The sequence below is a fragment of the Oncorhynchus mykiss genome, chromosome 23, assembly GCF_013265735.2.
Source record: "Oncorhynchus mykiss isolate Arlee chromosome 23, USDA_OmykA_1.1, whole genome shotgun sequence".
NCBI lineage: Eukaryota > Metazoa > Chordata > Actinopteri > Salmoniformes > Salmonidae > Oncorhynchus > Oncorhynchus mykiss.
In genome coordinates this window covers 16784697-16811245 of record NC_048587.1, presented here as the reverse complement: position 1 = coordinate 16811245, position 26549 = coordinate 16784697, and positions in this window count along the sequence as shown.

Here is a 26549-nt window from a genome sequence, read left to right as displayed (position 1 = left end):
TTGTGCTACTGAATCTCGTATTTAGAAACGTAAAACAATGATTGGTTTCCCCCCATTTTGTTTAATATGATAAGGGGAGGGAAGGCATAGCCTTTTGTATAATTTCAGCCAGCAGTTTTGAAAGTAGCGCTCACGAGCAAAAACTGGTGCCTGAAAATTGTGCACAAAACTTTTCGTATGATGTCTTACGTCCTGCAATTCATTTGATACAGTGCCTTGCGAAAGTATTCGGCCCCCTTGAACTTTGCAACCTTTTACCACATTTCAGGCTTCAAACATAAATATATAAAACTGTATTTGTTTGTGAAGAATCAACAACAAGTGGGACACAATCATGAAGTGGAACGACATTTATTGGATATTTCAAACTTTTTTAACAAATCAAAAACTGAAAAATTGGGCGTGTAAAATGATTCAGCCCCCTTAAGTTAATACTTTGTAGCGCCACCTTTTGCTGCGATTACAACTGTAAGTCGCTTGGGGTATGTCTCTATCAGTTTTGCACATCGAGAGACTGAACATTTTTCCCATTACTCCTTGCAAAACAGCTCGAGCTCAGTGAGGTTGGATGGAGAGCATTTGTGAACAGCAGTTTTCAGTTCTTTCCACAGATTCTCGATTGGATTCAGGTCTGGACTTTGACTTGGCCATTCTAACACCTGGATATGTTTATTTTTGAACCATTCCATTGTAGATTTTGCTTTCTGTTTTGGATCATTGTCTTGTTGGAAGACAAATCTCCATCCCAGTCTCAGGTCTTTTGCAGACTTCACAGGTTTTCTTCCAGAATGGTCCTGTATTTGGCTCCATCCATCTTCCCATCAATTTTAACCATCTTCCCTGTCCCTGCTGAAGAAAAGCATGCCCAAACCATGATGCTGCCACCACCATGTTTGACAGTGGGGATGGTGTGTTCAGCTGTGTTGCTTTTACGCCAAACATAACGTTTTGCATTGTTGCCAAAAAGTTCAATTTTGGTTTCATCTGACCAGAGCACCTTCTTCCACATGTTTGGTGTGTCTCCCAGGTGGCTTGTGGCAAACTTTAAACTACACTTTTTATGGATATCTTTTAAGAAATGGCTTTCTTCTTGCCACTCTTCCATAAAGGCCAGATTTGTGCAATATACGACTGACTGATTGTTGTCCTATGGACAGAGTCTCCCATCTCAGCTGTAGATCTCTGCAGTTCATCCAGAGTGATCATGGGCCTCTTGGCTGCATCTCTGATCAGTCTTCTCCTTGTATGAGCTGAAAGTTTAGAGGGACGGCCAGGTCTTGGTAGATTTGCAGTGGTCTGATACTCCTTCCATTTCAATATTATCGCTTGCACAGTGCTCCTTGGGATGTTTAAAGCTTGGGAAATCTTTTTGTATCCAAATCCGGCTTTAAACTTCTTCACAACAGTATCTCGGACCTGCCTGGTGTGTTCCTTGTTCTTCATGATGCTCTCTGCGCTTTTAACGGACCTCTGAGACTATCACAGTGCAGGTGCATTTATACGGAGACTTGATTACACACAGGTGGATTGTATTTATCATCATTAGTCATTTAGGTCAACATTGGATCATTCAGAGATCCTCACTGAACTTCTGGAGAGAGTTTGCTGCACTGAAAGTAAAGGGGCTGAATAATTTTGCACGCCCAATTTTTCAGTTTTTGATTTGTTAAAAAAGTTTGAAATATCCAATAAATGTCGTTCCACTTCATGATTGTGTCCCACTTGTTGTTGATTCTTCACAAAAAAATACAGTTTTATATCTTTATGTTTGAAGCCTGAAATGTGGCAAAAGGTCGCAAAGTTCAAGGGGGCCGAATACTTTCGCAAGGCACTGTATGTTACGAATTCCATTTCGTACAATATGTTAGGAATTTGTACGTGCTTAAGATCCCGGACTGAATCTTTAATCAATGCTGGTTTAGCAGCATCGCATGGGTGTATCTTTTTATCCTGGCCATTGTCCAAGTAGCCTATGAATAAATTAGGTTTTAAATAGTCTACTGAGAGTGCTTTGAAATATTTTGGCGTTTTTTTCCCCTCGTGCTTTTTCCTTGTTCACAATTCACATACCAGCATTCTTCGTTTTGCTTGTTCAAGCAGGCCAATCCATCCCCATTTTCAAAGAGCGCCACTCATCTGATTACCAAGGACAGCTCCTCCAAACTATTCCATCCTCCTATAATGGCATATCAAATGCAGAACTGTTCTGAGAATCTGCCTCGCACATAGTCAACGATACAAATTATATGAGCCTAGTATTTTGTATAGACGTGCAAATGTTATGCTTAACTTCTCGGGGATGTGTGGGACGCTAGCCAAATTTAAACATCAGAAATCTCATAATTGAAATTCCTCAAACATACAAGTATTATATACCATTTTAAAGATAAACGTCTTGTTAATCCAGCCGCAGTGTCTGATTTTAAAAAGGCTTTACGGCGAAAGCACCCCATGTGATTATGTTAGGTCAGCGCCTAGCCACAGAAAACCATACAGCCATTTTTCAACCAAGGAGAGGTGTCACAAAAGTCAGAAATAGCGTTAAAATGAATCACTTACCTTTGATCATTGGGGCGGCAGGGTAGCCTAGTGGTTAGAGCATCGGACTAGTAACCGGAAGGTTGCAAGTTCAAACCCCAGAGCTGACAAGGTACTAATTTGACATTAACCCACTGTTTCTAGGCTGTCATTGAAAATAAGAATTTGTTCTTAACTGACTTGCCTAGTTAAATAAAGGTTAAAAAAATTATCTTCATCTGATGGCACTCCCAGGTCTCCATGTTAGACAATAAATGTTTGTTTTGTTCGATAAAGTTCATCTTTATGTCCAAATACAACTTCTAAAGACTGGAAGCCTTAGGAAGTGCAATCTGACCCCATAGACACAGGATATTGGATAGGCAATTACTTAAAAAAACTACAAACCTTAGATTTCCCACTTCCTGGTTTAATTTTTCTCAGGTTTTTGCCTGCCATATGAGTTCACAGACATTACTTTAACAGTTTTGGAAACTTTAGAGTGTTTTCTATCCAAATTGACTAATTATATGCATATTCTAGCTTCTGGGCCTGAGTAACAGGCAATTTACACTGGGCACTCTTTTCATCCAAACTTCCCAATGCTGCCCCCTATCCCATTGAAGTTTTAAAGACATTTATGCCTACATGTGCACGTAGTGCCATCGAACGAGAAAGTGATTTATGATATAATGCTTCTGACCCCATCCTACTTAGAAATGTAGTTTAAAAAATATTTTGCTTTTTTCAAACCCTCAGTAGGCTACCATTAATCTAGGCCTAGCATACTAAGGCTGGTTCAACAGCAAAGCTTTGTCAATTTAGAGTTTGCCTGCCAATATTACACTTAATATACATCACAGAAGGCTGAAGTATAACAAAACTGTTTGACATAGAAACACCAGATATCCGTCAAATATATATTTTTTTCTTTAAATGAATTTTGAAATTATGAAAATAATTCATAACATTCCACCCATGGAGCAAAAGAGGGCGCTTTAGGTCATTGACTGCAGGAAAAGACTACATGGCCTATATGTCTATCCGAGTTCCTTGAATTGAAAAAACACTGTACATCCTAAAACATACATATATTCCTACCTGCATACTTAATTTAGCTTTTTTGGCTGTGAAAATAGCTCAACTTTTCTGACACACCCTTGGACCTATAGAGCTAACCACCAGGACTTATATTTACCATTGCGAGCAGGCACGGACACACTCTGTTATACACACACATGCACACACACTCACCTCTTCTTGGTGTTCTAAGGGCAAATGTGTTTTATACTCCACCATCTTCAAGCTGAGAAATACACACTCACTCACACACACACACACACACACACACACACACACACACACACACACACACACACACACACACACACACACACACACACACACACACACACACACCCACACACACACACACACACACACACACACACACACACACACACACACACACACACACACACACACACAGTAACATTCCACCCTGGACCTTGTAGGTCATTCTGACTAGGATAAAATAAGAAGGGTGGTCTGGTCAGGTAAACAGGTCTGGGTCATGAGTGAGGGGGAGATGTCATCATTAAAACTCACTAACAATGCCCAATTAGGCTGTCTCTCGGCCAGATGATTATCTATACAGTATAGAGCCAGGAGTTTTTCCTGACTATATGACCTGACCAGGAAATAAGTAGCCCATAACTAGGACCTGGAGTCTTTCCTGGTCAGGTTATGTGGTTATAACAAACTCTTGGTCCTAATTTTTGTAATGCCACAATTCCTACAGATATTCTTCAGACTAGACAAACAGCAGAGGAATGATATACAGCAAAGTTATTGGACCATAAATGTCACTGGAAAGAAGTTGTTGTAGACAGGCGTGTAATGTGGTTAGGACATGAACGGATCTAGGCTGACAATTTTTAGATTGAAACGATCTCTTGATTTACAATGTTGTCTGTTTTGGATGAGAGGCACGCATGTTTGTTTCATAGGCCATGCTACGACGGAGTGAAAAGTATGAGCGAGTACAAAAGTGTTGAATTCACTAAAGCTTGAGGATTATTGGAAATTAAATCCAGAAGCGACAGCATGCTTTCTCTGTCTAACGCTCTCTCTTTTTCTGTGAATGTGATTTTCTGTCTGTGGCTTTGTGTGATTACTGTAGGCTATATTCTGGACTTATTTTCACTATAATTCATTTATCACTTTGCGTTTGACATCAGCGCGCACACAAACACGCACGCACGCACGCACGCACACACACACACGCGCACAGTCTTGCGCAGCTAACCTTGTGGGGACATACAATGCAGTCCCATTCAAAATCCTATTTTCCCTAACACACACACACACACACACACACACAAAGTCCCCCAGGCCAGGGCATCCATCCCCTGATACAGCCCATTGTAGTGAATGTGCTGAATGTGCCATCTGCTCACTGTAGGGCTAAACAGGCAAGACGGCCTCCACCGCTCTGCTCTGGTTACAGAAGGCTCTGACTCCAGCCACAAAGGCCAGCATTGTCAACACAAGGAGGTCTGCTGAGTGTTTCCTATGCACCCCAGCAATCAGCACAGGTTACTGAAATGTAGGGAAAACACAGAGCATCACACACTCTGGACCTGGGAGGACCAGAGACACAGCTCATTTGTTGCACCTGAAACAGTAAATGGAATGAGAGATGCATGACAATATTGTAGGTCACGTGTGTTGAATGGCTGGAGAATCCAAGGTATTGTGAGAACTTCTCATCCAAGGCATTGTGAGAACTAAGTACTTCTCATTCCTCTCGTTCTCCCTCTCCTCCGGTTGATTCTGCTCCTGGACTTTGTTTATTTTTACCAGGAACCTTCAGAACCCTGAGACAGTCAAGCTCTGTTGCTGTGGTGACAGCTGGAGGAATAACAGACGTGTGTGTGTGTGTGTGTGTGTGAGCGGAGCACCACTAAGGGAGACCGCAGCATCCTGTCTTGTAGAACTGCGTCACTGGAGACAGAGTGTCAGTGACTGGTATAATGGAACCAATGGCACCACAACCTTTCGGATCAAAGCAATTGGTTATCAATGAAGACGAACAGGAAGGTGAGAAGAGATGAGAACGTGAGAGGTGAGACTTCCCATAAACGGTAAGGAGAGTAAAACTGGAAATTGACCATGCAATGACATCCGAACCCTTGCCCATATGTCTCACCCAGTGAAGAACAAAAGCTTTCTCTCTAACGAGGCAAGCTAAGGAGACTGGCCTGTAATTGATCCTGACATGAGGCAGGTCAGACCTGGCCCACAGACAGAGAGAGATATGTTCTGTTGTGGTCCCTATGGTTAACTTCCGCCAACTTCAAAGAGTCTCGTCCAACCATGAGGGACAGATGTCCTTTCAGAGCTGCAGCATCAAACACTTACTGGGGCCACGGCAGGTCAGAGATCATAAGTCATACTCCTAAATTACATATTTATAGAGATACACTTGCACAGTAGAACATGCATCTGAGGTGAATTGTCATTATCTTTATAATTCCCACATTGTGTGGAAAATTCTATTCTATTCCATTCTACACTGAGCAAAAATATAAACGCAACATGTAAAGTGTTGGTCCCATGTTTCATGAACTGAAATCAAAGATCCCAGAAATGTTTCATATGCACAAGAAGCTTATTCCTCTCCAAATGTGTGCACAAATGTGTGCACAAATGTGTGCACATCCCTGTTAGTGAGTATTTCTCCTTTGCCAAGAATATCCATCCACCTGACAGGTGTGGCATATCAAGAAGCTGATTAAACAGCATGATCATTACACAGGTGCACCTTGTGCTGCGAACAATAAAAGGTAATTCTAAAATGTACAGTTTTGTCACACAACACAATGCCACAGATGTCGCAAGTTTTGAGGGAGTGTGTAATTGGCATGCTGAGTGCAGAAATGTCTACCAGAGCTGTTGCCAGAGAATTAAATGTTCATTTCTCTACCATAAACCGTTGTTTTAAAGAATTTGACAGTAACTCCAACCCGCCTCACAACCGCAGACCACATGTATGGTGTTGTGTGCTGATGTCAACGTTGTGAACAGAGTGCCCCATGGTGGCGGTGGGGTTATAGTATGGGCATGCATAAGCTATGGACAATGAACACAATTGTATTTTATTGATGGAAATTTGAATGCACAGAGATACCATGATGAGTTCCTGAGGCCCATCGTGAGTCCCATTTTCTTTAAGGTATATGTAACCACACATGCATATCTGTATTCCCAGTCATGTGAAATCTATAGATTAGGGCCTAATATATTTATTTCAATTGATTGATTTCCTGATATGAAAGAGTCTCTGTTCAGGCCCCCAGTCCCAATCCCACTACTCTGTCCTCTCATCTCTAGAAACATTCCACAAAGAACAAGGCTGAAAAATCAGCTGAAAATGGCACAGTTGTAAACTCTATTGCATGCTGTTTCTGGACAGTTTTGGCATCTGGTAGAATCTTGTTAATCTATATCACATGCTTTCCATAATCCCATAGAGAAATGTGTTATCTCTTTGAGCTATGTTCACCATCATGCAAGTGTAGACAGAGTGAGAGGCCAATGGCTCCCTGCCTTGGTAGATGGGTTTTGAGGGGAACACCATAATTTGACTAAATGGGCCATCTCTTAGAAATGTGGGAAAATGCGGAGGAAAACCTGTGGAGAGGAGGATGTATCTGTAGTCCCAGGTGAAGCCAGTGAAACAGGTCCGGTATGGGTATGGGTATGGTGAATGGGGACTGGTGAGTGGTGGGTGAGTAGGCAGCCTACCAGCATGCCCTCTGAGTCTGCCCTCTTGTGGTAAAACTGGGCACAGTCTTTCTGTCTGTTCCTTCTGTAATCTGTCCTCCCTGGAAACGGCAGAAAAAGTATGAATGAGTAAAAAACATTACATTGACATATTTGATGCATTTCAACAAAAAAGGGGTGTGGGATAACATCACTGGAGTGGATGAGGGGTCTTCTCCACTTCAAATGGCACCACTCCTATCACCTTTGATCTAAATCAGCACATTATATCCTAATACACATACAAACGGAACCAAAACCCATCAAAAATAAAAAAATGTAACTGTACTTATATGCAAGAACCACCATTGAATTATCTCCCTCTCACTCAGTCACTCATAACCCCAGCAGTCATCTTGTATCCCCTTGATGACCCAACCTATCATGATCCAGGCTGGTAACAAGCTGGGAGCAATCAGGCTCACAGGCCAAAGACCAGCCAGCACCAGGGAGAGAACAGAGATGCACACAGAGTTGTCTCAATTAGCCTTAATATCAGAGAGTGGTGAGAGCCTGTCCAAATACTGACACCTGAACTCCCCACCCTCCAATAAACCCAATGTTAATTATGTCATTAGAAATATCTCGGTTGGAGATGTCAGATAAGGGGGAGAGGACAGTGTTGGAGAGAAAAATAGAGGGAGGGAGAGGGAGGTGGAGAGAGAGAGAGTGAGGCAGACAGAGAGAGAGAGAGAGAGATAAATACTGTAGTTATTGAGAGAGAGAGAGAGAGATTAAGAGTGGGAGCATATAAGTAGCATCCATAGAGGACTGGGTAAGGGCATTGTTCCAGATCAGTGTAGGCCTTGCTTCAATGCAGAACATCTGTCCAAGATATCGCCACACAATGTGCTATGAAAGTGATGAGGGAAGAAGATCTGCTGTGCTGCAATCATCATGTCAGCCTCTCTAATCTAGAGTAATCAGGTCAGTGGGTGGAGCAGGGCCGGGGCCTGAGGTGAACTTGCAAAGAAATAATCATTTGTTCTTGCATCTAATTTCTCTCAAATGTTGAGCACACATTTGCTTACATCCCTGTTAGTGAGTATTTCTCCTTTGCCAAGATAATCCATCCACCTGACAGGTGTGCCATATCAAGAAACTGATTAAACAGCATGATCATTACATAAGTGCACCTCGTTCTGAGGACAATAAAAGGCCATTCTACTATCACACCCTGACCTTAGAGATCCTTTTTATTCTCTGTCTGGGTAGGTCAGGGTGTGACTCAGGTGGGAAAGTCTGTTTAAGTCTGTTCTATTTCTTTGTTTTTGGCCGCTGTCTATCGTTGTCTCTGATTGGGGATCACATATAAATTGTCATTTTCCTTTTGGGTTTTGTGGGATCTTGATTTCTGTTTAGTGTCTGTACCTGACAGAACTGTTCGCTTTCGTTTTCAATTTTGTTATTTTGTTTTAGTGTTTTTTGAAAATAAAAATCATGAACACTTTCCACGCTGCGCTTTGGTCCACTCCTTTCGGCGAGAGCCGTTACAATGTTTATTTTTGGTCAGTGTAGATCCTAAAAGGGTTCTTCGGCTGTCCCCTTAGGGGAACCCTTTGACGAACCGTTTTGTGTTCCATATATAACTCTTTCCACATGGAACCCAAAAGATTTCTACCTGTAATCAATAAGGGTTTTATCTGGAGCTAAAACAGCTTCTCCTATGGGGACAGCCAAAGAACTCTTTTGAAACCCTTTTTCTAAGAGTGTAATATTGCTAATATTACAATCTCTACTACTCTACTCCTCTGGTACTCCCCTGGTACTGCGCTGGTACTGTTACCGTTTCTCCTACTCCAACCATTTATTTTTTAGCTTTCACTCAAATATTGTGCTATTTGGTGTTCACTTTTAAATCTGGTTTTAATATATTATGATGCCTTCAATCTGTATATTTAGATAAATCCATGTCAGTAAAACGCATAGCACAGTTTGCAGTTCACTTTTATCTGATCAATTCAAGACTGAGAACTCACCACTCCTAACTATTAGAGAGTTGGCCGATCACCTGTCCGAGAATGCCTGCCTGCTCGATAAATTCTGTCTAGACGCAGACCGGCTCTTCTGATAACAGCAACAAAGAGGGACAGACATCCACAAACTAGATCTGGTCCAGCAGGAAACTTCCCTGGAGAATTCCACTGATAACCATGACACCAGTTTGGCTAGTAACGTCCGTCCCACAATATAAGTTTGAGACCCCCCCACACACACACACCCCCCTACCCCTCTCTCTTCTCTCTCTCTTCTCTCTCTCTCTCTCTCTCTCTCAGGCTGACTCAGCAAACCTCAAGTGTTGTTTACTGCTTTGGAGTCTCTACACAACCCTGGCTGCGGTCTACACTCTCCTCCCCCTGATTGAATGTGCTGTAATTAACCATCAAGAGTAGGGAAGAAATAAAGTAAATTAAGGTCCTTCTCATCAGGCGTCAAACGGAGATTCTGGAAGGCTTTGCGCTCTCTCTCTCTCTCTCTCTCTCAGTATTCTTGCAGAACCGGTGATATAAAACCTCATGCGCGTACAGAAGTGAGTAGCTTCGTTTTGTAATGTCAGAACTGTGATTACATGTAACAGCCAGACAACACAGTTTAAATTATGCCTATAAAGTTGATAGATCAATATATCCCCAAGCAACCGGAAGAGAGTAACAATATTATTTCCCCCTCCACCAATACAATCCAGACTCTACTGTCCTCAAGTAACTGTTGAATTAGAATTAGCCAATGCCAATGAGATACACGGTCACTGAAAAGACTATATAAAAGAGGAAATATAGCATGTATGTCAATAATTGTCAATAATTTTTCATTGGATGTGTGTGTGTGTGTGTGTGTGTGTGTGTGTGTGTGTGTGTGTGTGTGTGTGGGCGGGCGAGAGGGTGTGATTGGGTATACTGTATGTGTGTGTATGTGTCTGTGCATATGAACGGGAGAGTGAAGGAAGGTGAATATTAATATGTGTAAGAGGGTGGGAGAGTGAGTGTGCGGAGGCTATATGTTGTGTGTGAAAGAAAGAGAATGGATGAGTAAGTAGATGTTTAGAGGGGATGTAAATGTGTCTGAGATAAAGGGAGTGGGAAAATAAAGAGAAGTTGGAAAAAACTTAGCCTGGGTGGATAAGAGAGGCGAAGGTTGGGAGGTGGTGATAAGCTTGGCTTGGGTGGGTAAGTATAGGAGGGTGGGACAAGCTTGGCTTGGGTGGGTAAGGGTGGGTAAGGATAGGAGGTTGGGACAAGCTTGGCTTGGGTGGGTAAGGGTGGGTAAGGATAGAAGGGTGGGACAAGCTTGGCTTGGGTGGGGTAAAGTGGGGAGAACCCGGAGGGGGTGGTGGAGAGGGTTGGATTTGGCTTGGGAAAGAGAGTGAGAAGGACTCAATTATACTACATTGTAATTATAAAATAAAAAAAATGTGCAATTTGTAAGCCCGCTGTAAACTTGGAGGTCATCAGTCACTTCTCAGAGCCCTAATCTCCCAAGTAGATCCCCAGCAGCAACTATAATTATATTTTATTCATAAGGTAATACAAACTGACCACACCACTTACATTTCAGTCTTTCTCCAATGTACAATATGTACAATGATACAATCCACAGTGTTTGGGCATATATTATGAGAGGAGTTGGAGCCTCAACCACAAAGATGTACTTTGCTTTAGGTTCTTAAAATGTTTGTGTTAAATGTCTGCTCAGCCCACATACCCACACACTCTGTATACTGTATGTAATGTATACAATAACTAAGTATTTATACTACGGTCCTCACATTGTATGGAATGCCCATCACCCTCAAATGTTATGTCTGCTAAAATGTTTTATTTGGTTATTCAATCATTGATGTAACAGATCATTTTAAAACCCGTCGAGCTGATAGCAGTTTTGCACTGTTTCGCTACGACTTTAAGCAGGCAATGTGTTACATTTGTGAACGTCTAAATCAACATTTGGGCCATTTAAACAGTGTGCGTCTTTCCTATAGACAAGGGGAGAAAGGCTATGTAAAGGGCTCGGTTTTGTCGTTCTGAGCATATGCAATGTGTCTGCCTCTGACATAAACAAAAGTTTGACTTCCACACAAAATTACTTCTTTACTTATTTTAGGTTTAAGGAACCGTGTGGGTCACATTCTCTATCATAGAGCTATGAAAGTTATGTATTTAGATGCATCTGCTTGAGACAAATTCCGCGATTGCTTTGCCATGTCCATTACCGTGAAGCAGTCGAGCTAGATAAATCTGTGAAGTGATATAAATTGATGTAATGATGCAGTCGACCACCAGAGGGAAGCAAATACAATTTATTTGACAGGGGACGGTTACATGGTCCTATGAAGGATTGGATGGCTGTATTCTGACATTAAATGGTGCAAAATCAATAAAATAAGTCATGTAAACATATACATATTTTTTAAAGTAATTCTAGTGCCTGATTTTGAGAACTGTCAGTTTAAGTTTTACATTTGATTCTATACAAGCATAGACCAACAAAATCCAACTTATGTGTGTGAGCTCCATGATGGGGAAAAAAAACATGGTTCTTGAACACTTAAAAATATTGTCAGCAGGTGTGCTTTTCTTGCAAGAGTTACATAAAAAAAGGAGAAATTGAATATTTAAAGAGGAGCTGGGTTGCCACCTACTGTAGTAACATCAGAAGTGTAGGCATCCTGATAAATAGGAATACACCATTTGCTGTTATAACCCAGAACATGGACCAAGAAGGCCGTTGTACTATACATGGTGAAAAAGATTGATTTCATTGTAAACCCACCTACATCATACATTCGATAAGATTGACAGAAGTAGTAATAAAAAAGGCAACTTTAGGGAGGGTAAAATATGTCATCTCTACAAATAATTTACAGAACACCTGGAGATTACTATTCCCTACTACAAAAGACTGTTCCTTTTATTCTCAAAGTAAGAACATCTATTCGAGAATTGACAACATATTTACTTCCCAAAATGCACTCAACATTTTACTGGATAAAAAATGTCATGATATAGTGATATTGGATCCTTCTCCGGTATCATGCTTAATTACACCAATAGAAAATACAATTGGCAACAGCTTTGGAGAATGAAAAGAGCGCATCTTCTGGACCCGAAGTGAATTAAATATGTAAACAAAAAAATGAAAACCTTTACCATTACAAATGTAGACATAGAGAACAGAGAAAAGCTGAGCCCCGAAATAGTTTGTGATGCCTTTAAGGTGTACATTAGGGGAATGATAATCTCATACTGGGCAAAATAAATCTCTATCTTAGAAAAAGCCAATAACATTTCTGAACAGGAATACAATATTTGACTTTTGAAGAGACCCAACAAAAACAGGTTAAACTCAAATAAAGCATACTACTTAAATTAAAGCAAACAAACCTTGTAAATATCTCGCAGCTCTCACAAAACGAAAACAAGCTAAAACGGTTATCATTTTAAAAGATAAAAATGTGGTAATTAGGAACAACAAAGCGATTAATTACAATTTGAAAGCTTCTATGAAAACGTATATAATAAAATATAGCTTTCAACCGTCTGGAATAGCCTTTTCTATTCACAACTTTGGAAGCGTTCAACTTTCCAGCTGAAATAATCATATTACACAAATATTATATAAATGTCCTAAAGCAAAATTATACACAAATAATACGTTATCTGATGAAATTGCTTTAGAAAGGGGCACAAGACAGGGACGTCCCCTCTTCCCCCTCCTGTTTGCACTGGCAATTGAACTGCTTGTAGAAAGAATTCGATAGGACCCAAGAGTAACAAGCATCAGTATTGGTAAACATGAATGTAAACTAAAATGTATTTATAGACAATCTCCTTATATACATAATGGGACTCTTCTTATCCAAAAAGTTGACTCAAGTTTGCCAAAAAGTATCTGGAAGCACCTGGATGATCATCAAGACTCTTGGAAGAATGTTCTATGGACAGATTAATAAAAAGTCAAACTTTTTGGATGAAATGGTTCCATTTTGCCTGGCGAAAACCAAACACTGCATTTCACAATAAGAACATTACGAATGGTGCAATCCACAATACGAACGATCAAGCATGGTGGTAGCAGTGTGATGGTTTGGTGACGCTTTGCTGCTTGAACAACTTTTTGTTATTTTGTATTATTTTAAGGTTGTTTATTAATTGCATTGTAATGAAAACCCTTACATTCAATTTCCATTCAATATTTTGGTCTTATTGTTCCAACATTTTACTTATCTCATTAAAATGGATTAAATTGAGATTTAGTGTCACTGGCCTACACACTATATACCCTATAATTTGGAATATGTTTTTAGATTTTATTTTTTTACAAAAATGAAAAACTGAAAGGTTTCAAGTCAAGTGTTCAACCCCTTTTCAATGGCAAGACTATATATATACTACTTCCTATTTTGCAACAAAGCATCCTTCACTCATGCTGCCAAACATACCCTTGTAAAACTGACCATTTTACCAATCCTCGACTTTGGCGATGTCATTTACAAAATAGCCTCCAATACCCTACTCAACCAATTGGATGCAGTCTATCACAGTGCAATCCGTTTTGTCACCAAAGCCCCATATACTACCCACCATTGCGACCTGTACGCTCTCGTTGGCTGGCCCTCGCTTCATACTCGTCGCCAAACCCACTGGCTCCATGTCATCTACAAGACCCTGCTAGGTAAAGTCCCCCCTTATCTCAGCTCGCTGGTCACCATTGCATCTCCCACCTGTAGCACACGCTCCAGCAGGTATATCTCTCTAGTCACCCCCAAAACCAATTCTTTCTTTGGCCGCCTCTCCTTCCAGTTCTCTGCTGCCAATGACTGGAACGAACTACAAAAATCTCTGAAACTGGAAACACTTATCTCCCTCACTAGCTTTAAGCACCAACTGTCAGAGCAGCTCACAGATTACTGCACCTGTACATAGTCCACCTATAATTTAGCCCAAACAACTACCTCTTTCCCTACTGTATTTAATTTATTTATTTATTTTGCTCCTTTGCACCACATTATTTTTATTTCTTCAGTGCCTTGCGAAAGTATTCTGCCTTTTGCGACCTTTTGCCTCATTTCAGGCTTCAAACATAAAGATATAAAACTGTATTTTTTTGTGAAGAATCAACAACAAGTGGGACACAATCATGAAGTGGAACGACATTTATTGGATATTTCAAACTTTTTTAACAAATCATAAACTGAAAAATTGGGCGTGCAAAATTATTCAGCCCCTTTACTTTCAGTGCAGAAAACTCTCTCCAGAAGTTCAGTGAGGATCTCTGAATGATCCAATGTTGACCTAAATGACTAATGATGATAAATACAATCCACCTGTGTGTAATCAAGTCTCCGTATAAATGCACCTGCACTGTGATAGTCTCAGAGGTCCGTTAAAAGCGCAGAGAGCATCATGAAGAACAAGGAACACACCAGGCAGGTCCGAGATACTGTTGTGAAGAAGTTTAAAGCCGGATTTGGATACAAAAAGATTTCCCAATCTTTAAACATCCCAAGGAACACTGTGCAGGCGATAATATTGAAATGGAGGGAGTATCAGACCACCGCAAATCTACTAAGACCTGGCCGTCCCTCTAAACTTTCAGCTCATACAAGGAGAAGACTGATCAGAGATGCAGCCAAGAGGCCCATGATCACTCTGGATGAACTGCAGAGATCTACAGCTGAGGTGGGAGACTCTGTCCATAGGACAACAATCAGTCGTATATTGCACAAATCTGGCCTTTATGGAAGAGTGGCAAGAAGAAAGCCATTTCTTAAAGATATCCATAAAAAGTGTTGTTTAAAGTTTGCCACAAGCCACCTGGGAGACACACCAAACATGTGGAAGAAGGTGCTCTGGTCAGATGAAACCAAAATTTAACTTTTTGGCAACAATGCAAAATGTTATGTTTGGCGTAAAAGCAACACAGCTGAACACACCATCCCCACTGTCAAACATGGTGGTGGCAGCATCATGGTTTGGGCATGCTTTTCTTCAGCAGGGACAGGGAAGATGGTTAAAATTGATGGGAAGATGGATGGAGCCAAATACAGGACCATTCTGGAAGAAAACCTGATGGAGTCTGCAAAAGACCTGAGACTGGGACAGAGATTTGTCTTCCAACAAGACAATGATCCAAAACACAAAGCAAAATCTACAATGGAATGGTTCAAAAATAAACATATCCAGGTGTTAGAATGGCCAAGTCAAAATCCAGACCTGAATCCAATCGAGAATCTGTGGAAAGAACTGAAAACTGCTGTTCACAAATGCTCTCCATCCAACCTCACTGAGCTCGAGCTGTTTTGCAAGGAGGAATGGGAAAAATGTTCAGTCTCTCGATGTGCAAAACTGATAGAGACATACCCCAAGTGACTTACAGCTGTAATCGCAGCAAAAGGTGGCGCTACAAAGTATTAACTTAAGGGGGCTGAATCATTTTGCACGCCCAATTTTTCAGTTTTTGATTTGTTAAAAAGTTTGAAATATCCAATAAATGTCATTCCACTTCATGATTGTGTCCCACTTGTTGTTGATTCTTCACAAAAAAATGCAGTTTTATGTCTTTATGTTTGAAGCCTGAAATGTGGCAAAAGGTCGCAAAGTTCAAGGGGGCCGAATACTTTCGCAAGGCACTGTACCTGGTTAAATAAAGGTGAAATAAATAAATAAATAAAAATAAGTCCAGGAGTAAAGATTTGCTTAACAAGTCACATAAGTTAGATTCATTGATTCACTAGTGTTTCACATGATTTTTTAAATGTTTAAGTTATCATTTTATTATTATTAACCCATCCACATTGTACAGCTTTTATACTACATATACATACATTTTACATATACATTTTACATACACATTTTATGTACATCTGACTTTAATAAACAGCAATCACATTACAATAATACATTACTGAAAATAAACTCTTTAATCCCACCCCTCCGCCACTCTCAGCCCATCCCACCGATAACCATAGACCACCTTCATTTGGTTTCCATGTGCCATATATTCTTCAATTGTGCTGTGTGATGTTTTACATTTTTAACCTTTCTAATCACAAATTGTCAGCTAAAGATGAGAACCTTTCCTTTGAGTATTATTATATTATTGATTGACTGACAATGGCTTTCCAAATCACCCAGCACAGCTATTTGTAAGGGTAATTTTAGGTGAATGTGGTGGACGACTTGCCTTAACAGAAGGAACCATGAATTCTGCTCTGTATCAGAGAGTTCTACAGGCCCGGTCCCAGGCCATCTGTCTGTAAGCTGAAGCGCAGCTTGGTCATGCAGCAAGACAATGATCCAAAACACACAATCAAGTCTACATGAAAATGGCTAAAAATAAACTATTTAGAAGTTGTGGAATGACCTAGTCAAAGTCCAGACATAATCCCAATTGAGATGTGGCAGGACTTGAAACGAGCAGTTCATGCTTAGAAACCCACAAATGTCGCTGAGTTAAAGCAGTTCTGCATGGAAGAATGGACAAAATTCCTCCACAGCGATTTGAGAGACTGATCAACAACCACAGGAAGCGTTTGGTTGGCGTCATTGCAGCTAAAGGTGGCACAACCAGTTATTGAGTGTGAGGGGGCAGTTACTCTTTCACACAGGGGCATTGGGTGTTGCATAACTTTGTTTATGAAATAAATTAAATAAGTATAATTGTTGAGTTATTTGTTGCCTCAGGTTCCCTGTATCTAATATGCGGTTTCGGTTGAAGATCTGATAACTATGCAAAAATATGTAAAAGTAGAGAACTAGAAAGGGGGCAAATACTTTTTCACAAAACTGTATATTTGGAGTCTTTAGGACATCAGAGCAACCTTGAGGGAATCTGATTTAAGTCAGAAAATGATGTTCATATGATAGGTAAAATATACAGTATAACACATTGCAGAGAGCATTTCCAACTAACAATCTATTAGAAAAAAAATTAAGCTATTGGAAGCAAGACTTAAAAATAACTGATGTTGGCAGATGGAGGGAATGTTGGAGCATGACTAACGATATTACAGTTAATGAAAATAAACAGTTAATTCAGTATAAACTAATGTATACAATGTATTACACAAGAGATAACATTCACAAATTCTACAGCACAATGGCAGTCATGTCGTAAGTATAAAACGAACAATGACTTAATAATCCATGCTTTTTGGGAATGCTATGAAGTCCAAAAGTTATGGATGGAGCTTGAAAGTTGTCTGTCAGAAGTACTACAATATAAACTTACTTTTAATTAATCTGTCTGCATACTTCAAGACATGGCATACGGGATATAGTGAGATACCCAATCGGCTGGACTATTATTTTCTCTTCACTCATCTTGAAAAAGTTTATATTGAAAACTTGGAAATCAATCAATCCTCCATCTTTAACAGAATGGAAAATTCTAATGATTTATTAGTGAAATATTGAAATAGCATAGGTGACCGAGAAAAACAAATTAATACAATTTAACAAGGTGGCAAACAATAAAGCAGGCACTAGGGATGATGGTATGAGCATGCAGGTCTGTGCAGAGGAGATGTACTCGTTGTTTGTGTATGTCTGTAAGTTGTTGTTCGTATGTGTATGTTCCGTATTTGGTGTGGGGGAAAAAACGCAAAAATGAATTAGCAAAAGAAGAAAAAGAAAAGAACTCCAACAGCCCACTGCCCAGATCAGAGGGGGAGAGCAGCTTCGTTTTCTGAGTGAGGGAGCTGCCTCAGATGGTCTCCACGGTCTGCCTTCGCCCCGCCTCTCATTCCAGCGCCCCCTCCCCGGTCCCAGCAGAAGGGAAAATGATTTGCTTATGGGCCATATGCTGTGTATATTTGGGGCAGGAGGCAGATAGTGCAGCAGAGTGGGCTGTTTGATCCTAATGCGCCCGATCTGTCATACAGACACTGCTGGAGTGCTCCTAATGTACCATAAAATAAGCTGTACTTCAGAGGCAAGGCTTGGTGTGTGTGTGTGTGTGTGTGTGTGTGTGTGTGTGTGTGTGTGTGTGTGTGTGTGTGTGTGTGTGTGTGTGTGTGTGTGTGTGTGTGTGTGTGTGTGTGTAAAAATTATAATCATTTCTGTATGGCAACCCACCTCTTCCCTCTAAACGACCAATAAAGAGCCAACATTTTCACAAAATGTCTCAAGCAGCACATTGTACATTGATCCCTCTGGAAGTGACATGAAAGTAACCAGAGGTATGCCTTTTCAATCCCTGTAATTCATTCTCAGTGTGAGAGATGGATGACATCCATTGAACGATGGATGTTCAAAGCCCACTGATCAATTAAGAGATCAAGTGAAAATGACAGATGGGGGATTCCGGTCGGACATAGAAAAGCATAACCAGACACTAAAGGTCCAAATATGGGAGTCGCATACGAAATACAACTTGGGTGCTGATCTATGCTCCAAACATAGCTCTATGTTAAACGCTAATGCATGAGGTGTAGGCAAGGCCATGCACAGACATTTTAGGGGGCAGGTGCTCAAAATTGGAAAAAGGTCAACCTCACTTAATTTTTTTGCTGTACTTTCATCATTCATATCTCGACATTCATACATACCTAAATGCCTCTAGAGCATAGTCCTGTTTATTTTTGCATCAACACACTCACTCTTTGTCACAAACTGTAAAGCTACAGTGCCTCCTAAAGACATGACTGACATCGGGAAAAGAGGGTGGGCTATCAGCTGATCATTGATGTAGATGGTTGATGTAATTTGCTAGATAGCTAGCTCTATTTTTTTTAACTGATTGAGATTTACCTCTCTATGTCTTTCTGCCTCTCTCTACTGTGCGTATCAGCCAACCAGAACGAATACTGAGGATGATGTAGGCTAAATCATGTGTTAGGCTAGCGAGTGTTAATCAAATGTTATGCTGCCGTGGCAGTACTGGTTCAACTTAAACTGGGTAGCTAGCTACACACACTTGACTGGTGACCGCATCTCTCAAGCCATGCATGTTTGGATACCGGGCGCTTGCAATCTCCATATAGAGCAGACTAGGAAAAAGGTTCTGTACAGGGTAGATCAACAGGCGCAACCAACGGACGGGATAGGGGGTGGCGAACTTGAAGACGACTTGAACTTGAAGACGGCAGTGGGTTCCGAACAACAATAACAAAACATTTATATAAAAAAAATACTTTGGTTACCCCACCACCCAAAAGGGCACTTTGGTGACTGGAAGGGCAAAGGGGCATGTGCTCTGCACAGGCAGAGGCCTATCTGTGCACGTTCCTGGGTGTATGAGAGTAAAACCATCGTTTTCCTCTGGCCTTTCATGCCTCACCTCCAGACAGTCGACCTATGACTTGTGACTGTCATAATGTCATGACGATGCCCTCTGTCCTCTGGGGGTTTCCGCTCCAGTAGTTTCACTTTTTGGCTGTCTTGATGTGAGCCAGGCTCCTGACAGATCAACCAGCTCAGCCCTGCCTGGTTCTGCTGTGACTGTGATGGATGGAGCTACTCCAGAGAAACACGTGTGCAGAGTAGAGCAGGATGCCACACTCTGGAGTTCTGGAGCCAGGAACACAGACAGAGAGAGAGAACTGAACCTTGACCCAGATGGAGAGAGTGTGGTGCTTACTAGTCCACCATGGCAAGTCATGGATCAATGCTACTTTCAGAAGAGTTACTACCGGTGAGAGGGCCTTGAATTGATATTTCCTGTTGATATTGTTAACAACGATCTACAGAATGTTGTCTAGCAGTGTTAGGTCTGCTATGGCCATTCCAAGAAGAAGAAGGGTTCATTTATGAGAGAAACACACTACGAGAGAAACACACTATCTTTTGGATGCAATCGCGAAACAAACTCAGGTCACTCACTCCACCATAGTAGGATCCCAGCGTGATCCCATTGGGTTCCATTTGACATTTTGTAAAGTTCTAGGTTCTTTTAAAATTCTTCCACTGTGTGCTAGCTGTGCGGTGGTTACCAGTCTTCAAGGCCTCTCCTCCCCACATGAAAGATTACAATTCCAGGAGTAGCTGTTCTTCGAGTCAGGCATGAAACCTTCTCCCTGGGAGAAGCTTGGGAACCTCCACTGGAGGGGTGACATCACACCACAGTAAAACCACTCCTATACCCACTAAATACTGCCATGCTGTACTAACACATTGCCACACACACACGAAGCTGCACGCATACATGCACACACACATAAACATACACAGTCACACACCCAGGCACGCCCGTTCACACATGCACACATGCTTGCAAGCAGAGAGGCAGGCACACAAGCACGCACACACAAAGCCTCTAACTCGAAACGTGTTTAAAAACACAACAACCAACACCAGTTGACTTTAGACCATGACAGATATATCCAGGACATTGACATGTAGGGTAGAATAGAGCCATCCGTATTCCTCCTACTCTAACTAAAGAGATCATACTACATTTGTTATAATGAAGAGCTTGTAGTTGATGAGTTCTGAGACAGACAGGGATGGGAGGTTTGCTGTTTCGCTTGCTGCTAAGTCTTTCAGGCTTCCTGGCGAAGCTACAGAGAACACCCACATCATTGGCTCACAGTAGACGCAGCCGTTTTTCAAACCAACACGACATTTCCCCAGCCAAGCCTAATAGTTTAATCTTGCCACTGAAATATGTGTATAAATACCATTTGGGTTTGTTTCATCCTCTAAAAATACGTCCGTCATGTCTAGCTGCCGCATGGAGGCTCAGGGAACATGGTGGCGGTTTTACTACATTGAATTCAAACCTGAGGACAACGTTTTAAGATATGAGAGAAAGTATGGAGCGGTTTAAGTAAGGCTTGCTGTATGTGTTCAAATAAGTAAAATGCAATTTTATTTGTCACATGCGCCGAATACAACAGTGAAATATTTACTTACAAGCCCTTAACCAACATTGCAATTTTAAGAAAAAACTAAGTATTAAGAAGAAAGTATTCACTAAATCAACTGAAGTATATAATAATCAGGCCACTGTTGTGTCATCAGCAAACTTAATGATGGTGTTGGAGTCATGCTTGGCCATGCAGTCGTGGGTGAACAGGGAGTACAAGAGGGGACTGAGCACGTACCCCTGAGGGGACCCCGTGTTGAGGATCAGCATGGCAGATGTGTTGTTACCTATCCTTGCCACCTGGGGGAGGCCCGTCAGGAAGTCCAGGATCCAGTTGCAGAGGGAGGTGTTTAGTCTCAAGATTCTTAGGTGTTTAGTCTCAAGGTCCTTTCCCATCTTTGTCCAGGTGGGAAAGGGCAGTGTTGAGTGCAATAGAGTTTGCGTCATCTGTGGATCTGTTGGGGCGGTGTGCAAATTGAGTGGGTCTAGGGTTTCTGGGATAATGGTGTTTATGTGAGCCATGACCAGCCTTTCAAAGCACTTCATGGCTACAGACGTGAGTGCTACGGGTCGGTAGTCATTTAGGGAGGTTACCTTGGTTTGCTTGGGCACAGGGACTGTGATGGTCTGCTTGAAACATGCTGGTATTACAGACTCGGTCAGAGACAGGTTAAAAATGTAAATGAAGACACTTGCCAGTTGGTCAGCGCATACTTAGAGTACACGTCCTGGTAATCTGTATGACCCTGCGGCCTTGTGAATGTTGACCTGTTTAAAGATCTTAATCACATCGCTACGGTAAGCGTGATCATACAGTCGTCCGGAACAGCTGGTGCTCTCAAGTATGCTTCGGTGTTGCTCCTCGAAGCGTGCATAGAAGTAATTTAGCTCGTCTGATAGGCTCGTGTCACTGGGCAGCTCGTAGCTGTGCTTCCCTTTGTAGTCCGTACTATTTTGATAGCCCTGCCACATCTGAATAGCGTCGGAGCCGGTATAGTAGGATTCAATCTTAGTCCTGTATTGACACTTTGCCTTTTTCATGGTACGTCGGAGGGCATAGCAGGATTTCTTATAAGCTTCCGGGTTAGAGTCCCGCTCCTTGAAAGCAGCAGATCTACCCTTTAGCTCAGGGCAGATTTAGCCTGTAATCCATGGCTTCTGGCTGGGGTAGGTACATATGGTCACTGTGTTATTGATGAAGCCGGTGACGGATGTGGTGTACTCCTTAAAATGCCATCGGAAGAATCCCGGAATATATTCTAGTCTGTGGTAGCAAAACAGTCCAGTAGTTTAGCATCATCTGACCACTTCCGTATTGAGCGAGTCACTGGTACTTCCTGCTTTAGTTTTTGCAAACTGTTTGCAGGACACTGAGATTATAGTGGCGTAAACTGCAGTGTACAAAGCAGCATCTTTTGTGAAAATGTTATGGCAAAGAAAATATTGAATCATCCTCTCATATCATTTGTTGATGATCCTTCCTGTTTCACACAATAGTGAGAAATTGTCACCTCCAAAAATGCAGTAAGACATCACAAATGGGAATGTATGTCTCTTGCATCAGAGGGAAAGACAAAGGTAAGAAGACACGTTTAGCATCAGTTTGATGTGTACTTTGCGGCCTCGCTCTAATAAATCCTGTCGTCTCCAGTGTAACATTTCTAGAGTAGGTATTTAAAGTGTCAGCCGCTGACTGCCTTCTCCTCTCTCTCCATATGTTAGAGTCCTTTACTGGTCATCACACAACCAGAGGCCTGCCACTGGAAGTGAATTTCAATGTGAGATCCTCCCTTTACATGAAATTCAATCTAGCATTTGTGTGTTGTATCTTTTTAATGGCTTTGCTGTGGGCCCTGCCAGATAGGGCTCTACGTCGCAGTAACAAACCTGCCTCACATGAAGGAGATAGCAGATGTCTACAGTAGCCTAGCTAGGTGCTGCCGATTTAGTTCAGTTGAAAGGTGCAGATGGTTCGACTATGGTTCTAACAGTAATGGAATCCTGACTCATGCACATACTGTACACCCATGCAGGCACGAGCATGCATACACACACGCTGACACGCATGCATGCATGTGTCACGTGTGACTCATTTGCATGTTTAACCTAACAAGCATTTCTATTGGTTAATAACCTGGTCATGTGACTTCAGCAGCATGTATTTCACACCCCCAGCTGTTTTGTGTTTCTTTGTGGCTGCCCACAGGACGTGAGTACAGTCTGGAGGAATGGTGGATCCTTGGTTTTGCCAGAGCGCGTGATCACGTCTTATGGTAAAAGCACATGGATAATGGAGTTTGTTTGAGCTAAAGTACCATCTTTAGGAAAATCTGCCTCCTGGGCTGCATCGCTTCCTGTGTCCCTTTTTGTTTTGGTTTATATGTCTGTATCTTAATTAGCAATGTTTTAATAGTAAGAAATTATGTTTGGAAACGAATCAAATGACCGGAATGGAACAACTGAAATGTGTTGAAGTGGAACAATGGGAAAACCATGCCTTAAAATAAATGTTACACTGTCCTGTGTGTTCTGCTTCAACCTGCCTGCTCAATACCAGATCTTGAACTTGTCACCTTTCCACCTCGTGACACACACACACACACACACACACACATACACAAACACATTATTATTCAAATCCCTTGACTCTTTCCACATTTTGTTACGTTCCAGCCTTATTAATTTTTTTTATAAAATGTCTTTTTTTTTCATCAGTCTACACACAATACCCCAATATGACAAAGCAAAAACAGGTTTCTAGAATTTTTAGCAATTTATAAAATAAACTTTTAAACATCACATTTATGTAAGTATTCAGACCCTTTACTCAGTACTTTGTTGAAGCACCTTTGGCAGTGATTACAGCCTCAAGCCATATTGGGTATGACGCTACAAGCTTGGCACACCTATATTTAGGGAGTTTCTCCCATTCTGATGTTGCCACCACCATGCTTCACCTTAGGGATGGTGCCAGGTTTCCTAAAGCGTGATGCTTGGCATTCAGGCCAAAGAGTTCAATCTTGGTTTCTCATGGTCTGAATCCTTTAGCTGCCTTTTGGCAAACTCCAAGCGGGCTGTTGTGCCTTTTACTGAGAAGTGGCTTCCGTCTGGCCACTCTACCATGAAGGCCTGATTGATGGAGTGCTACAGAGATGGTTGTCCTTCTGGAAGGTTCTCCCATCTCCACAGAGGAACAATGGAGCTCTGTCAGAGTGACCATTGGGTTCTTGTTCACCTCCCTTACCAAGGCCCTTCTCCCCGATTGCTCAGTTTGACCAGGTGTCCAGCTGTTGGAAGAGTCTTGGTGGTTCCAAACTTCTTCCATTTAAGAATGATGGAGGCCATTGTGTTCTTGGGGACCTTCAATGCTGCAGAAATGTTTTGATACCCTTCCCAGATCTGTGCCTCGACACAATCCTGTCTCTGAGCACTACGGACAATTCGTTCGGCCTTATGGCAAGGTTTTTGCTCTGTACTGTCAACTGTGGGACCTTATATAGACAGGTGTGTGCCTTTCCAAATCATGTCCAATCAATTGAATTTACCACAGGTGGATTCCAGTCAAGTTGTAGAAACATCTCAATGATGATCAATGGAAACAGGATGCATCTGAGCTCAGTTTTGAGTCTCATAGCAAAGGTTCTGAATACTTATGTAAATAAGGTATTTCTGTTTTTTTTCTCAAAACCTTCTCAAAAAGGTTTTATTTAATCAATTTTAGAATGAGGCTGTAACGCAACAAAATGTGGAAAAAGTCGAGGGGTCTGAATATTTTCCAAATGCTGTGTATATCCCTGGCGCAATGTGGAGGAAATATTTGGTAAGCATATACACAGTCCCAGATATTTAATCATCTTGTGCTCTGTCTTTTCTCATAGACAGACAGCGTCATCCACCACAGTTGTGAGTGTTGTAATAATGTCTGGTTTCACCCCCCCCCCCCCCCCCCTCCAGGTTGGGTTGGTGCAATCTGTGGGCCATGCACAGTGTCTGGGGAGACAGAGTGGTCTGCTCCAGGGCAAAGAGAGTGGAATCTGTGACTGCGGTGGAGTCAACCTAAGTTCAGAGTGCTGTACTGCAGCCGGAGGAGGTTTCCAGTAGCAAGTCCAGCAGTGGCTTTTATATCTTGTCTGTATTATGTTTCCCCTTTCCTCCGTCTGTCTCCTCTTTTTCCTGTTGAAGTCCTTTATGTCCACTGGGTGGCCTTCTGTCTATCCTCTGTTCCTCTTGTTTGTAACTGTTCATCTCGAACAAACACACTCCATCCTCCCCTCTCCATGAACCCGTCTCCACCCATGAGTCTACTTCAATTTAAGGCCTCTCAGTTGTATTTAAAGTCATATTTCTTTGAATTTCAGAGAGCCACGGAACTCTCAACAGCCGAGTAACAACGTACAAAATTCAAAACTACACAAGGCCAAAAGTGGTGCAACACAAGCTTTTATGACCTTTCGTAGCCTTTTGACTGTGTCAGTCAACAGGTTCTGGCCTGAGGTCCAGTCCAGACTCCACACCTAAACACTGGGCTCAGGCTCACTTCCTGCTTGTGGAAGTGTTCCAATCCGGGAAAAGTTTATTGTATTTTCACAAAGCCAAGTGCATTTGGTTTCAACACTGGGGTTTGTGTGTGTGTCTCACTTACACCCACATGGGACAAGCTCCATGAAACCCCCATCAAATGCTGTCACGCTGGCTTTTGAGTTGTGGCTGTGTTTGCTTTCTCATGTATATTTGCTGAATTAGCAGAGAGAATTTGATCAAATGCCACGATACAATGCTACACATTATCTCCACACACAATTGTGTGATTTAAGGCTGCCTGTTTACTGCAGAGAAGCCAAATCAGTTTGTACACGATGGAACAGCAGTGTATGTACTACAATTTTTACCACGATGCTGCATGCTCAGTTCCTCAAAATAAAAACAACAACAAATGCGTCTGGGGCCGGCTGGGGGATCTGTTTCGACTATGACGGAGTTCAACTTTAACGGGGCATTCAGCTGTTTATATGTCCATTGTTAGACTTATAAATGAATGATATTGTAGCCATTGATTCTTGATGAACATAACTTAGAAATGCCTCATTAGTTTAGTTTAACTGTTGTACTCCCTCACAGCCCAAAACATAAGCTTGTTTGGCTCCAATATTTGTAAACAAAGGAAATGTAAACAAATGCCATATAGCCTTAAAACTATCATTTTGGACCGTGTATGGTCAGTCCTCGAATCCATAGCACTTTCTATAAATTTGAGTGGTTACATTTCTCCAGCCCCGTCCCTCAGCTTTTTAATGAAACGGGCGGCAAACCACCTTGTTATTATTTCAACTGCTGATTACCCCTTTAAAGGGTACAGTAGAGCACAGAGTGGTTTAGATAAACGTCAGTGCTTTGCCCTT